This window comes from Nymphalis io, chromosome 2, assembly GCF_905147045.1.
Source record: "Nymphalis io chromosome 2, ilAglIoxx1.1, whole genome shotgun sequence".
Taxonomy (NCBI): domain Eukaryota; kingdom Metazoa; phylum Arthropoda; class Insecta; order Lepidoptera; family Nymphalidae; genus Nymphalis; species Nymphalis io.
This window is the reverse complement of record NC_065889.1, coordinates 11,333,973-11,350,343: the sequence shown is the minus strand read 5'-3', so window position 1 is coordinate 11,350,343 and position 16,371 is coordinate 11,333,973.

Sequence of the window (16,371 nt, the reverse complement as noted above, 5' to 3'; positions counted from 1 at the left end):
CAAAAACCTCAAAAGGAGAAAGCCTTAATCTAGCAACGACATATTATACAAATATTACTCGATGAAAAAAGACTGCCGAGTTAAAATTCACAATTATTCGAAGTGGTATATATTATACAAGGCTGTACTGCTGCATTATTATTTACTTTTTAATAGTATTACCTAAAATAATAATGTACATTGTACATATAAAATATATACATATTTTACATGTATATATTTTATATGTACACAGAGACTATGTTGCCTTTGTAAATCGGTAGGATAACTCCATTTTCAGCCATCGCCTCCCGTTATAACCGCGTTAATGGCTTATATGATACAAGGTGTATCTAAATTGCTTCATGGCAGGAAATTGCTTGCCCTAATTTATTTAGGGCAGTTTTGTGGGTGACATTAACTTTACGAGCCTTAAATATTGTCTGAGGTTCATGTATATGAATGAGTTGTTTATGTAACGTATATTAATTATTTTGTATAACATCTAAATTATTATTTATTAAGAAGACCCTGTGGGAAATGCCAGTGTACGAGCAATGTAAGTATTCTTCTTTAATTCCAAATTTTACATGTCAAAACATTTATTGTTTACAATCATTATTTTTGTTATTGATTTACAATAATATAATATTTATTTACATTTAATACATACTCATTTGTGGTAGTTCTTTGTGTTAGTCTGTCTGGGTAGTTACCACCCACTCATTACCTATTCTACCGCCAAACAAATTCCAGGTTGATGGTGCGAAAGATAGTATAACTACAGGCGCAAGGGACTAAGCTTAGCTATTTGCACATTGGCTATGTACATTATTATATTTATATTTTTCTGTTTCATATTTTTTTAGGGCCCAAATATATATCATATGTTGGTTACCACTTACCATAAATTGGTGACCTTTTTACCTATCCACGTGTTTCTATAAAAATAAAAGAAAATGAAAATTATAAAAGTGAAGTGTGATTTATCTTGATGTTAAGTCTCAATACTCAATAAGGCTTAACAAACAATCGGCGAGCAATAGCAAATCTCTCAATCAATATAATTGCATTATAAAGCGCTAAGAATAAGTCTTAATATGTCTATCCTATGAAATACTCGTAGTTCTTTATTTAAAAGATAATTCAGTCTTAGCTGAGTAATTTTCATTTAATTCCGAGGTAGAAATAAAACACGAAAATACTCAAAGAAAAGACCTCTTTTGTTTTCTCGTAATTTATATTTTAAGTTCTGCTTCGAAATTAAAACCAATTGCGGTTTTGTCTTGAGGTTTTTTAATAAAAATAACAAAAGAAATAATTCAAGAAAAAAAATTTACAAATATGAATTTGTTAACTATGTTTAATTTCTATTTTCGATTTGTTTGCATCTGAAGTAATCGGGACATTTGGTGGTAGAAAGTTGAAATAAATGTTTTATCTATAAAATAGAAAGGGAAAAGGACGAATGGGCCATCTGATGTTAAATAGTCGCCATCGCTCAGTTCGTACATCATCAATGTGCAACCAGTATTCGAAACTATGATGTAATGTCCCTGTTGCTTGTAGTTACACTGGCTCACTCACCCTTTAAACTGGTAAACAACGATACTAAGTATTGCTGTTTGGCGGTAGAATATATTGTGATGAGTGGGTGGTATCTACCCAAATGGGCTTGTCTTGTAAAGCTCTACCACCAAGATCTATCAAATAACTTGTCTTTGTTATTCAAAATAGTAGTCTATTAGCACCATTTATAATATTAGTATAAGGTGGAAGTCAACTTAAATAATTAAGCACATACAACTTTGTCAAATAAATCTTTGGATAAGATTTACCAATGTAATACCACGAATAGGTCGTTGAACTGTGAACGTCAAAGCACTTTGCTTGAAAAGTAATAAATTTCTAGTCATATGATCCAATGGAAAGCCGGAACATTTCGTTTTTAATTCCATTTGTAGCTGATAATATCGAATAAACATGTCGATCCTTCGATACAAACACCATGTGTTCAATCAGGACTCAACGTCGATGGGGTTTTGTCACGCTATTAAATGATCACGCTGTTAAGTAGTGACTGCTCTTGCCTCGCTCAAATTTATACGCATATTTATATATTATACTAGTTAAATAAAAATATCAGTTAAATATACATAGGTATGTATAGAGCGTATGGCGTTAGTATACATTATGTGAGTAGGTACTTTGGTTATCGAGTAAATAGAAATTAATTACATAAATCACTTTAGCCACTATAGCTATTATCATAAACGAAATATATGACAGTTCCTAGTAGGGCCCTAGTCTTTTGGTTCCATCTTAACGCGATGTTTCCAAGCGTTGGTACTGCCAACACTTGGGTTTCACACTGCGCTTCGTTTTATGATTATATAAATGATATACACGTATATACATGCTTTCATGGTTTCGATATCTATAAATTCCAAACAGACATTCATTTTATACGTATATAGATTGTGTTATTGAAATAAATCAAATACTTTAAATTAAGAACACTTGATATTTCTAGTTAATATTGTTTAGCTATAGCTAACCTTTTCCCTCATAATACAAATAAATGTATGTTAATACTTTTTGTTGTGACATACGACTGATGACAAAAACTTAGCAATAATACTTTAATACTGTAATATACAAACAAGCCTCTTAAGTATAAAACAGATTTACGACGGTTAAATTACAATAAGAGGTGAATATTAAAAAAAAAAAAAAAACTTAATATTTTGAATGCGTTTTATTCTTATAAAGTTTTGTGTGAATAAAACGACGTATGTAATTATTATTTTTTTCAGCACGGGTTCATTTGCAATGAACACGCTATTAACAGAAAAGGATGGAAAGATTGAATTTCGAAATATCCTTGGTGTGAAAGAGACAGAACATAGTAGGGTGTTTTATCTATGTGATAGAATGTGCTTTGAAGTTTTACGGTATAATAAAATCCCAAGGAAATAGGAGCGGAAAAGTTTATAGCAAGAATGTGTTAATTTTCCTCTAAAAGATATTAATCTATAGGTAATTTTATTATAATGTCAATATCATGAAGTAAAAGAATAATGACTCGGTATAAAGCTAATGGAGTACAAATTAGAAATACATATTTACCAATGTTTTATTTACTACAAGCTACAGACTGCAAATAAAAAAAACACCCCTTTTTTCACCTTTTGAGCAGGTATTTTTTCTACAAATTAAAATTGGATCAAACGGAAAGTATATCCTCCCAAACAATAAAAGGTTTTTTTCATGTCGGTTCATAAATGAAGGAGTTCAGCGGTAACAAAAAAAAAAAAACTATCGAATTAAGAATTTAATTTAATTCGATTTAAAATCAATTTAATAATAATATTTTATCTGATACAACTGATTAATACCGAACCGATCGATGTCGTTGCTATAATCTCCCCCTCTTCCCACCACCCATCGCTTATTAAAACCTTCGAAAACCCCCCCAGCTTTATTGTGATGACAGAATCAATTTTCATTAATTTCTTTTTCAACGTACTAAGGTTACGTAAGTCATGAACACACACATAACCGTTTAATTTCCTCTTCTTTTGTTCGTTTTGTTCATCTGTCATTGACAGTTACATTACATTTATTTGTATTTAAGCCTTAATAGATCAATAGTATATTAGCGAAAAATATGAAATATATATAAGACCCTTGTTTGATCCCCTTGAGTGTTTGTTCTACCGACTTCAAATACAAACTCTACCAAAACTTTAGCCTACGCTCTAGTTAATGGATTAAAAAATAGGACTAAGTAATTGCTTAAAATTAGGCATTGGTAATATTCTTTATTTAAATATTAAAAAAAAAAGAAGTTCAACCAGAAAATATTTATACATTTAAAATTAACCGTAGATTTCGTGCAATAAATAAATAAATAAAGCTTACGTTATTTAGCGGGTAATTAGTTAAACAATGTTAAGTCTTCGTTTTTCAAATATCAAATCAATAATGACAGAAAGATAAAAACTGCCGCTAAGCACAGTTTACAATAACTAAGGCCGTTAATTTACATTTTGTAAGTTGAAATATTCTAACCTGAAGATTATCGCGAGGATATATAACATTTTCAAAATATTTAATATGAACGCTGCGTAGACACGTGACGGCGTTAAGCCCTGAATATTGCTCCATAAAATAGAGGGAGGGATCCCCAACAGGAATATTGAGGGGAAGTTACGCTAGAAAATCAATCTTTAAATAAAACCACGTAACTAATTATTTCAAACGAACGTTCTAAAAATATTTACTCTTAAAATTTTCCTCTCAAAGTTTTACTTAACTTTATCAAAAAGCTAAAGCAACGTTACTATATTATGATAATTGAATATTATATTGTTTGGTATTAAAGCTTATTATAACATTTTTGGTTCATCTAATCAACATTTTTTAAGTCAAAATCAAAATATGGTGTATATCAATGTCAATGAAAAATATTATAGGTGTGAGCAGGTGGAACAGTTTACTAATTTAAAAAAGAATTTGCGGCATACCTGTCCTTTGTTGCAGACAAATCAAAACAAGACTTGGTTCAATAATTAAGGTGCACATAAAATTAATTTTAAAAAGGAAATAGGGTGAGTCAAAATTATTACGTACTAGCTCATATAAAAACACATGATCACGCTCGATTCGATTTTGGAAAGCTGTGGTAATCTTTTGTAATTCATTAAACAAAAGTATACACTACGTCAAAACACGCTTGAACTCTGTGGATATTCTAAGTACAAAACTAAGCATATTATAAGCTGTAGAATTACAAATATCTAACGCAAAAATAACATGCTTATTTAAAAATTTATTTGTCAGACTTTCTAATAAAAAAACAATAGGAACAACAATAAAGCGATAACATCTAAATTTACAAGGAAAAGATTTCATTATATATTTGTACAGATATCATAATAAGGAAAGTCATAGCTACTTCAATATTATTATCACTTATATGTTTCTTTAATCTCGCTCTTGTCTTTTGTCTCGCTCACTCATATAACCATATTTCTTTCAGGGCTTAAATTAAATACAAGAGTTTAGTGTGCCTAAATTATTCAATTGCGCTCTAAAAGCCATTCGTGCACATAATAAGCAGTATTTTCACAAGGCTTACACACGTCAAAAGCAATTCGCATAAATCCTATCAGTTGAGTTATTTAACTTATACCTACGATGGTAGTTCGCGGAAGCAAGTGAGACTTGAGCGAATTACACTGAAACAATACCAAAAGTTAATCTACATTATTTGGAATTTAAATTTTGCTTAGAATAACAATTTATTTCTCACAAACACTGTGCTATTATATAACTATTTATCGATGTGGGTATAAACATTTCTTTACTTTTCTTTCACACACTATTTTATTTATTCTAAATGATATGATTTCTTTTTTTAAATTTATATACGAGAAAATGGACGTAATGCATAGCAATCAAGAGCTAAAGTTGTCGAAGATACAGGTCAAGAGGCGAGTTTGCTGCACCTTCAAAGATAATCTTATCCAGCAGCGACGATAACTTAAGAAAATTGAGCTGATAATATGAAGGCTCTAAAGTGACATCCTAAAGTGGAACAAAAAATACATTAAGCCGGCTTCAAGTCAATAATTCAAAGTAGAAGCGTTACTTTGTTTATTGATTGTCATATATTTCTATTTCAAGTTGTCTGGAGGTGATCGTTTCATTCCCAAAGTGTGCAATCATGTAAAAAGTTATTGGTCGTTATAGCCTTTAGCACACAAACGTTCCGTAGCGATTCTATAAAAATATATCAGAGAAATATAATAAAAACACAACAAACTGAACGAATACTGATAATAAAATGCTTTATATACAACCACGCCAAACAATTAAATAATTTTGAAGTGTTAACTATTGTCGTTATCTGTACTTATTTACAAAGTGAAAGCATTTAATGGTTTGCTTACCGTAACGCTAATTTAAATTAAAAAAAAAACAGTTCGATTTAAAAAAAATAAGTCAGATAGATAATTATTGTTATAAGTTATACATATTCCTTCCAGCACTTCCCAAATCATTAAATTATACGTAGCTTATTTTTTATATTCGCCGGGAGGGCAAATGACTCTACTCCACCTGATGGTAAGTGTTAGTAGAGTCCAAACGCGACAACGGCCAGTACAGACGGGAAAAACGTTCTGCACTAGCCGCCTTCGCCTTGCCGGCAGGTAAGATGCCTCTTCACGCCTCGTTTGAAGGAACCCGGGTTGTAAGAGGAGGGGAACACGTGAGCTGGTAAGGAATTCCATTTTTTGGTAGTGCGACAAAGAAAGGAGTTGCCAAATTTCTTTGTGCGCGATGGAATTGATGTCACAGTTAGGCGGTGACATCGAGAACCAGCTCGCGTGGACTTAAGAAGGAAGGGGGAAGCAGGAATTAGAGAAAATAATTCCTCAGAGCACTCGCAGTGCTGCTATCTCACGACGCAATTGTAAAGGTTCAAGGGTGTTTGTGACCTTTACGTCGCCAATAATGCGTACGGCACGTCGCTGCAACCGGTCCAAGGCCTCAAGTAGGTACTTAGCGGAGCCATCCCAAAGGTGCGAGCAATATTCCACGCAAGACCGTACCTGTGTTTTGTACAGCAGGCACAGTTGTTGTGGCGTGAAAAAACGCCGCACTTTGTTCAGAACTCCGAGTTTCCGTGAAGCTGTTTTTATAACAGCCTCGATGTAATCCCTTGGACTAAGGTCGCAGCGAACGTCAATCCCCAGCATGGCGATTTTGCTTTGCATCACCAGCGGAGTTGGTACTCCCTCTGTGGTCAGAGGGAGGGAAGAGGGAAAAATGTTGACTTTTTCGCCGTGAGAGCGCATACCTGTGTTTTCTTCGCATTAAACTCAACAAGATTATCAGAGCCCCATTTGGCGATGAGCTCTAACGTCCTATCGAGTTCAATGACAAGATCTTTCCGCCTCTCCTCAATTTCCGCTCGCCCAGCCACTGCGCGTCCGTGGTATCCACCATGCACTGTACTATCGTCTGCATAGCAATGTGTAAATGTCTCCCAAGAGAGAGCATATCATTGATATGCAAAAGAAAGAGTGTGGGGGATAGCACAGATCCTTGGGGGACCCCAGTATTCACTACATAGAATTGTGAAGCGCAACCATCAACTTAAACACGAAGTCTACGCTTGTGTAGGAAGCTGGCAATCCAGGTGCATAGCTGAGAAGGCAGACCGTATGCCGGCAGCTTGGAGAGAAGACTTCTGTGCCAGACCCTGTCGAAAGCCTTGGAGATATCGAGCTCCATGCTTGTCGATAGCTTCACCCCAGAGGTGTGTTACATACGCTAGAAGATCACCTGTGGACCGTTTTGGTCAAAACCCGTACTGACGATCATTAATTAAACAGTGATCTTCTAGGAAATGGATCAGTTGGTTGTTTAAAATCCGTTCCATCACCTTACAAAGTACTGAGGTGATAGCTATAGGCCGATTATTTGCCGGGTCAGACCGATCCCCTTTTTTGGGAACCGCTTGCACATTAGCTCTTCTCCAAGCCTCCGGCACATATCCCGAAGAGAGAGAAAGTTGGAACAGGCGCGTTAACATAGGAGACAGCTTCGCTGCGCACTTCTTCAGCACTATGGCTGGTATTCCATCGGGACCGCTAGCTTTCCGTACATCAAGTGATTGCAGCTCCGCACGCACATCACGTTGCCTGATTTTAATGTCAGGCATCGTATGGCCACATGAAGGTATTGTAGGTGGCAGCGCACTACAATCATCGATGACGGAATTGTCGGCAAAGAGTTTAGCCAGGAGATCAGCTTGCTCTTGCGGACTGTGAGCTAGCGATCCGTCCGGATTTCTGAGCGGTGGCAGCGAAGGTTGGCAGAAATTGTTTTGCACAGACTTGGTCAGACGCCAGAAGCTACGGGAGCCCCAAGGATGCGAAACGAGGTCATGACCAATCTGTACAATGCGCTGTGCATCCGCTCTCGTGTATGCCTTTCTAGCTAAATATAATTTACACGATCTCTTGCAATACGTATTCCTCATACAATTTTTACACTCGTTCTATTTCCCGACGCAGTTCTATTTATTTCCTAAAATACTTTTGTAACGTCGAAGGCAGGAAGTATTTTCAAACACGCGATCCTTCTGTTAGCTGTAGAGGAAGCAAAGGTGGTATTAAGGAATTTTTCAACGAAACTTTAAGCCCGATTATAAAGAGATTTTGATTAATTCAGACATGCATGTCTGAAATTCTGCTAAATATTATACTATACTTCAAACTCTTTCATAAATACAAAAAAGGTTGAAAACTATATTATTACTTTTCATAAAATATTACAACCCGTCTTATTGCCTTTACTGGTGATAGCAGGGCTGGTTCATTTTTCGCCCAGAGAATCGGAATTGCAATTCAAAGGTGACATGCTGTTAGTATTCTTGCCACCATTCCACGCGGTCACGATTTGTACAGTAACTATATATTTTTTTTTGTATTTAACAGCCGCGATGGCCTAGTGGTTGGAACGCGTGAATCTTAACCAAAGATCGTGGGTTCAAACCCGGGCAAGAACCACTGAATTTTCATGAGCTTAATTTGTGATTATAATTTATCTCATGCGTGACGGTGAAGGGAAATATCATGAGGAACATGCAGGTGCTTGTGTCTAATTTCATTGAAATTATGTCACATGTGTATTCTACTAACCCGCATTTGAGCAGTGTGGTGGAATAAGCGCTAAACCTTCTCCTCAAAAAGGGAGAGGCTTAGCCCAGCAGTGGGACATTAACAGGCTGTTACTGTACTGTACTGTATTTATTTAAGGCTTTAATGTAAATAAATATTGATATACTTATTTTATAAAATAAGTAGGTGGTCACTACCGCCCAAAGACATGGCTGTGTAAGAAATATTAACCATTACTTACATCGCTAATGCGACACTTGATAACTAAGATGTTATGTCCCTTGTGGCTGTAGTTACTCTGGCCTACTCCGCTTCAAACGGAAACACAACAGATGTGATTGTAAAATATATGATGAGTTGGTTGTGATCCAGACCTGCTGGCAATAAACCCTGTCGACTGGCCTTTATCGGTATGACCAAGTAAATAAGTCGTACATATTATATATTTATCAATTATATAGAATGAAATATATAAAATATAATTATTTACATGATAGACTACTTTCAAAATGTTAATATTAATATTATAAGTAATTGAGTATATTTAATAAAATTTAATTGTCACGTAAGCATTCATTTATAAATAGCTCAAAGGAATACCCGTATTTGATACAGACGTTTTATTTATCTTTGTTTAAGATAGTAACGTTTTGAACAATGGATAGAACACCATTTTCATTTTACACTTTTCGAAAACAACCTTCTCTGTGACATTATTTTTTCTTTGTAATTAATTGATAAGATGCACATTATACTGATAGAATTAGAATAGCTTTGAATTTTAAGAGCTTAGATTTCTTACAGCAGTACAGTACAGTACAATTACAGCCTGTGAATGTCCCATTGTGTGGCTAAGGTCTCCTCTCCCTTTTTGAGGAGAAGGTTTGGAGCTTATTTCACCACGCTGCTCCAATGCAGGTTGGTGGAATACACATGTGGCAGAACTTCAGTGAAATTCGACACATGCAGGTTTCCTCACGATGTTTGCCTTCACCGTCAAGCATGAGATGAATTATAATAACAAATTAAGCACATGAAAATTCAGTGGTGCTTGCCCGGGTTTGAATCCACGATCATCGGTTAAGATTCGCGCATTCTTAGCACTGGGCCATCTCGGCTTAAAGCACTAAAATAGAAACACTGTAGGGCTGTCGTTAGGCTTAGTGTCCATAATCAAGATAGAACCGAGTTCGAGATATATCAGTGATTAGCACGAAGGATTGCGGGTTTAAATACACGCAAGTACCATTGTCATTTTATATTTTTAATTTGTGTAAATATTCATATTGTGCTAGGCTGTGAAGGAAATCGTCGTGAAAACACCGACATGTTTCGAATGAAACTCTTGATCCACCAACCAACATTGATGCAATCTACAAAAGAAAGAGGAGGCTTTGGGCCAGCAAACGGGAATTTACAGGCTGTTTACTGTGATAAAAATATATAGTAACAAAGTATAGTAGGAGTAGGCGCAGTAGAAGCATGAGGGCATAAGAGAGTGATATGCCGTTTACCGTCACGGCATATAACTCACAAAAGGCGACATCGAAATATAAATAATTCCTTTCTCAAAAAAACTTACTATTTAAACAAGTAGAAAAATTCAATTTAAAGTTAAGATTTCTTTGTTTATCGCGTTAAGCCATACAAACTCTTTAGTTTTGTAATATATCTAGTTTCTGCCCACTTATAAGGGGGAAGGGGAGGTAGTGTTCTCTTTGTCTTATATTCTGTACTCCTTCCTACTGACAACGTGTGTGCAAAATTTCATGGCGATCGGTTGAGTGGTTTAGACGTAAAAGCGTAACAAGCAAACACTTCTACTTTTATAATACTAGAAGGACACATGTCACTACACACTTGCACTTTGTATAGGAGACAAATTGCTTTAACCAATTCTTTTAAAGAACCAAATCCTCTAGGGATTTTGATAAATAATTCACATTAACAGAAAGCCTTAGCTCGGGGAAAAAGTGAGAAAAGTCCTTATAAGTTTTAACGCCCTGATTTATTGCTACTGGTAACAGAAAATCGGAAATAAGTTTCAATGGGAAATGCTGCGAATGATTTGTACGATGTGATGTTGTACAAGCGTAATATCTGCGTCATATATTGAAGCTTAATTTTAAACCAGTCACACAAAGGTTTGACTTATATATTTTATGCTTGTATGGTAAAAACAATACAATTTGATTAGTAATATAATTACTTAAAGTTATGTTTTAAATTTAAAAGAAAAAGCTATTTTATTATTTGCGTATTAAATTTATTATAATAAATTTATTATAATATTATTTAATTAAAATAATTTTGCCTTTAAATGGTGCTTAATTAAAAATATATTCATCTTTTTCTGACATCACTGATTAGACAATCGAAAGAAGAAGACAGAATTCTTTAATTATTAATCCTCTACATAATGTTTAAAAGTAAGGCCATACGTATATTAACGTAACTATATATCCAAAATGTGATTATAATGAAACTCTTTTTATCGTTATTATCTATTTTTAGTTTAGGAAATGTTGAATTTCGAAATAAAATTCCCCTAAATTGACCTTAAAAAGGGATTTGTCGCTTGTAAATGATTTCATTTATCGCTAAAATAAATATTGACGCTTATAGTTTGGTCGAAGGTATAAACGCAAAATTGCTTTTTTATTTAATCTGATTATAACACTAATGTTAAGTTTAGGTGCTTAACACACACACACAATACGAATGGTGTGTGTCTATTGAGCAATAAAGAAAATACTTTATATTTAATGAATATAAAAAATATTTATTAATAATTACTAGCGAATTACATTTAGAAATACAAAAAAAAAGAGAATTTTCATGCTGTATATTCTTGGTACCAACATTCTTGCAGTTGTTTAACGCAGACATGATTCTTACAGTAGCTACGTATTTTCACTACTCAAGTCCAATATAAATAAATTAAATGATTAATGTTATTACTATTATTAGCAGTATAATTATGTATTTGTTACGTGTAGTATGTACATCGGTTATCGTGTAGCTCATAAGTCACTTTTTATATTTTATAAATGGGGTGCCGTAATTTCATCACTCGTATGTCATTGACAATATATTATCATATTATATCTGATCATGACACGTATAAACAACCGTGCAATGACAATAAAAAAAACTGTCAATTTTGTTATCCCGTAATTGGTTTATTATCACTCTTATTGTCACTGGTGGTAGGGCTTTGTGCAAGCTCGTCTGGGTAGATACCACCCACTCATCAGATATTCTACCGCAAAACAGCAATACTTGATATTGTTGTGTTCCGGTTTGAAGGGTGAGTGAGCCAGTGTAATTACAGGCACAAGGGACATAAAATCTTAGTTCCAAAGGTTGGTGGCGCATTGGCTATGTAAGCGATGGTTGACATTTCTTACAATGCCAATGTCTAAGGGCGTTTGGTGACCACTTACCATCAGGTGGCCCATATGATCGTCCGCCTTCCTATACTATAAAAAAAATTATATCTATATATCATCTGTTCTTATAAATATTTATTATTTATTCCTTCATCAATCTTTATATTTTTCTTTTACCAAAAATATAATACTTTTCGATCGAATATATACAACTCGCTTCTGCCTTTATCTCAGACCAGACACCTATCTAAAACGTCACTTATCTCCGATTAAAATGTCGGCCACTAGAGATAGAGCATCAGCAGTGAAAAGTATTTTTAATAAAAATTATGTCTTTTTGAAAGTCGGTTACGTATTGCGATAATTATAATCGATTTAATTAGCGATGAAGACTCCTTGCGTCATCCCTGGCTGCTCTATAATTGTAAGTAAATTGATAACTGTTATTTTTACGAAGTGTAAATTTGATAATATCAATTGATAAACATCAAACGATATTAGCATATTTTAATATAATAGACAAAGGTTAGCGGCCTTGCTTATAAACGTTCTCCAGCGGGTGATTAGTTAAATAATACTGTCTTCTTCTTGCGAATGTCACATCAATAATGACAGAAAGAGTGAAATCTCTTTTTAACTAAATAGCCGCTATGTAACGTTTACTTGCCGCTTGCGATTTTTTACATGCTTGGATTTTATTAATATAAGGAATTTTTGGTAAAGGATTTTCGCAGCAAATACTTCGTGTGACCATATTCATTATTTGATTTTTTTTATCAAATAGGTAACCAGACTGGTCAACATCGACCATAAACATTGGAAATGTAAGAAATATTAACCATTTTGTACATTGATGTTGGTATCGATAACTCACTTAACATAACAACTCACTCTATCAAAAATTTTACTTTTTATTTTTTTACTTACGTACTTGGAATTACGTGATTCATTATTTTATATTGCACTTGAAAAACTTAGACTTCCACGAAGAACGCACTTCGCTTAGAATACAAAATGTTCATAAAGTGCTACGAAGAAATTGAGACCAAAGTGGGAAAAACTTTATCGTTAACAGACTTTGTTACATTTATAAACGCTTCCGTGGAAATTCTTTTATTTTATAATACTTTAAGTGAATATTAAAACTAGCAATATTTTTTATATATAATCATTAACAATCAATGCATCTTTGTTTCAAAAATGGGAATCTTTATTTGGTTTTTGCAATATAATGCCAGCTATACCCACTTTAGACGCATCCGTGTGAAGTTGGTCTCGAGCTTTAGATCATAAAATGCAAGAATAGGATGTTTTACTAACATCAATGGGGTTTTGTTCATTGCACATATTATAATTATTATTTTATGTTTTGCTTAACTATATAACGATAACTTCGATAACCCATATTACTGTGGTTGGTTTTAACTGAAAGTAAAAGTAAACAACCAGTAACTGTCACTCACGAAGATTATTTCTTAATATAATATGGAGTTATGTAAAAATGTAAATATAGTGTAAATAATTTAACAACAAAAAAAAACATAACGAAAAAAAAAAAAAGCATAATAAAATCTAAGTTTCAACAATAAGATAAAATGACTGTTTCATTATTTCTCAATAATAATAATTATTAAAAACAATACAATATATTTTAGTAGGGAGTCTAGGTGATCACCGAGATAAAGTTATCCCAGTGGAATCCAACTTCTGACCTTTAAGCTGGTTCGAAATAAGACACCGTTGTCAATATAATGTTATTTATTCTCCGTTATAATCTTATTCCAAATATAATTAATTTCTTAGCTCCTCCATTTTCTTAAAAACCGCTACCATGACAGTTGTCCTCTTCTATAATGACAGTTAATGGCCAGATGTAATTTTATAACCAGTTATATTCGACCGACCGCCACAGGCCATCAATAAAGTGCTAACAATCAGTTAAAATTCATGCGTTCCAACCACTGGACTATCTCGTCTCATTGCATAATTAATTCCCTCAAAATTAATTACACTAATCCATTTTTTCTCTTCTATTACTGTAAAATATAATATTATGTATTACGTATATAAATTTAAATATATTTAAACCGCGATCGATATGAAGATTATGAGGATTGATATTGGTATTGTATGTATAAGTAACGGTATATACCACGAGGACTAAAAAAAATCAAATTCTTTTTATATTTTTTATTTCATAAAAAACATTGAAGCAAGACAACTACTACTTACACCTTTCTTTGTCGCACTTCCAAAAAATGGAAATCCTTACCAGCTCACGTGTTCCCCTCCTCTTACAACCAGGGTTCCTTCAAACGAGGCGTGAAGAGGCATCTTGCGGGCCGGCAAGGCGAAGGCGGCTAGTGCAGAACGTTTTTCCCGTCTGTACTGGCCGTCGTCGCGTTTGGACTCTACTACCACTTACCATCAGATGGAGTAGAGTCATTTGCCCTCCCGGCGAATATAAAAAAAAAAAAAAAGACAATGTTGATTTATTACAATATAAGACCCAGTGTACAAAAACATGATCATCAAATGCAGATCGGGTATTGGCTATCCTAGCTAGGTTAACTCAGCCTGTGTTAAGAATAATTAGTCCTCTCGTCTAAAACAATTGAAGTCACTTAAAATTTCACCTAGTAATAAATAATATACAACATCTCTTTGCTTCTTAGAGCCCTTGTCCAAACTAATAGCCAGCAACAAATATATTGTTAAGTACTCTCGCTTATTTTTTTAATTTTAAAATTTTACTGTATTTTATTACAATGATTTTTTTTTTGTTTAATTGAGCGCAAATATTTCAAAATCTACCAGTTTGATGTATAATATATTGTTAAGTGCTATCGCTTATTTTTTTAATTTTAAAATTCTACTGTATTTTATTACAATGATTTTTTTTTGTTTAATTGGGCGCAAATATTTCAAAATCTACCAGTTTGATTTGAAATAATTTTTTTTGTCTGATAAGCTATTTATTGAAAAAGACCGAGAAGGCTTAACATTAAATGCTAGAAAAATCACGCAGAGCAGCTAGTGAACTTATAAATTGAATATAATACTTGTATAGTGAATTTATAAATGTTTCTTAACTAATTCTTGATATCTAGGACATACCCTTATCTGAAATTGAATTATTAAATTTCAACAAAATATTATAACATGACTGATTTTTGTAGATATTTTTTTAATAAACGAGTAATTCGTTAAAAGTTAATAAGGTTAATACAAAAATAACAACATTTTCGATAATATAACACTCCCATGGGATTAAGCCCTTTAGCCATTTGCCATCTCTTAAAATAAAAGATATATAAGCAAATATTACAAAAATAAACATTTTTTCTTCTGATGTATTGCTACCGGTTGTATATTTTTGACACTTTCAAGCTATAGTATTAAATACCACTTTATCACATTTTCGACTACGAGAATATTGTCTTGTGAGTCAAAAATGTATTTCATGGTTATATAAATAAAATTGTTTTCTAATAATGACAAAATGTTATCGTTAATTTTATTATTAACTATTTAATCTAGCATATCTAATACAGTTATCGACAAATAGTGATAAGAAATTATTCACGCTTAATTGTATAGAGAAATACATGGAGTAGATATAAATAATAAAAAAAAAAAATAAGTAAGCACTTCAAACTTTTTTTTTTATTTTTGTCTCATTTCGTTTCAATTCTGTCGTGTAAGAAATTATATGAAGAATATTTCGTTTTTTTATATATAATAGGTAGGCAGACGAGCATACGGGCCACCTGATGGTAAGTGGTCATCAACGCCTATAGACATTGGCATTGTAACAAATGTAAACCATTGCTTACATTACGAATCCGCCACCGACCTTGGAAACTAAGATGCTATATCCCTTGTGCCTGCCTTTGTAATTACACTGACTCACTTACCCTTCAAATCGGACCAAAACAATAACAAGTATTGCTGTTTAGCGATAGAATATCTGATGAGTGGGTATTACCTAACCAGACGAGCTTGCACAAAGCCCTAACACCAGTATATTGATACGTTTTTAATACGTTTTGATATTTTCTGTGCATTCGCTTAATCTTGAGAATGACCGCCATAGTCAGAAACGCTCAAGAGGACAATATCATCACAACACGGTTTAATGCGGTTCAGAAATTGACAAATCTTTGTCGTAATTAATTACTAAATATTAATAATACTGTAATTATTATATTTCTATAGTAATCATATTAATAATTCTTGCTACCATTCCACTCAGTTATGAATTGTACAGTAAATATTTTTAATATTTATTTGTATATATTAAT